The 1,157-nt window shown below is 31.4% G+C and overlaps 1 non-coding gene across 1 annotated transcript; it reads right to left on the bottom strand.

Annotated features, from left to right (window-relative positions):
• Window positions 1–721: 721 nt before the first annotated feature.
• Window positions 722–793, bottom strand: TRNAP-CGG. Its single transcript has one exon. It is a non-coding gene; the product is annotated as a tRNA-Pro (tRNA).
• Window positions 794–1,157: the final 364 nt, after the last annotated feature.

The raw sequence follows: 1,157 nt of genomic DNA on the forward strand, positions 1-1,157 counted from the left end.
GAAGAAGTAGGTTTCGAAACAGATATAGGGGTGGCTAACAAGAAGCTTTACCGTCCGTCATACCATCACGATTCAAAATGTCTGTCATGTATGTCAGTGGAGAGTTTAGTCAGTAGCTCATTGACTAGATTCGTAGTACTCCCCATGACAAGTATGTCATCAACATAGACTAAAACATTCTACTGTGAATTCAGTGGAGAGTTTAATATTGTGATAATCACTTAGAATTAAATGCTTATGATTTGCCTACTCTGATGTCACCTCTATTACCATTCTAAATGGATGGTCACACGATCGAACCCGATGGTGGAGATATTAATTGTTTGGGCTGAAAATTATTAAAAAAGTATATAACTGAAAAAAAGATTATGATTTGATTAAAAAAAATTAAAAACAAAAATAAAATCAAATAGGACTGTTTTTAAACTAACTGATGTGGTTTAGATATTATTTTGTAATTTATATTTAGTTTGTTTGGTGATTATAATACTACACTAGACTAGACTAATAATTCTGAATGAACGTGGAATTCCAGTTAATAAAAATTAGATTAAAAAAAAAAAAAGAAAAAAAAAAAGATGGAATTAGTGCGCAGAGATTGAATTTTTTTTTTTTTTTTTTTAAGACGGCGGAGATTGATTTGAAATGTAAGGAGTATAAATTTCTATAGAAACCATTACCAGACAGGAACACTTCAGTTCCTAGCACCGAAAGATTAATAGGGGCGTTTCGAGAATCGAACTCGAGACCTCTCGCACCCGAAGCGAGAATCATACCACTAGACCAAACGCCCAATCATGCGTGCAAGAGTTGGAAATGGATTATATTAGCTGATCTTTTAGTATGATGAGACAAAAAGTTGAGTATCAAATTGTTTCTAATATTGAAATCAAAACTCATGAAGGCTTTGTCATATCGACAAAAACTACTATACTACCTTACATAAATTTTATCAAAAATAGTGTTGAGTTTAAGATATTTACTGTGCCTTTTTGTTTTAATCAAACCGATAAGATTTGATATATTAAAAAGGAAAAATTGTAAAAAAGTCCCTTTATAATATGTCAATTATCAATATCACTCCTGAATTATGAGTGGTGTAAATGTTGATCCTCAATTATCAAAACGGTATATATATTGTCCTTCCTGTAACAGAC

This window comes from Ipomoea nil, unplaced genomic scaffold (genome assembly GCF_001879475.1).
Source record: "Ipomoea nil cultivar Tokyo-kokei standard unplaced genomic scaffold, Asagao_1.1 scaffold2833, whole genome shotgun sequence".
In the NCBI taxonomy this organism is placed as follows: domain Eukaryota; kingdom Viridiplantae; phylum Streptophyta; class Magnoliopsida; order Solanales; family Convolvulaceae; genus Ipomoea; species Ipomoea nil.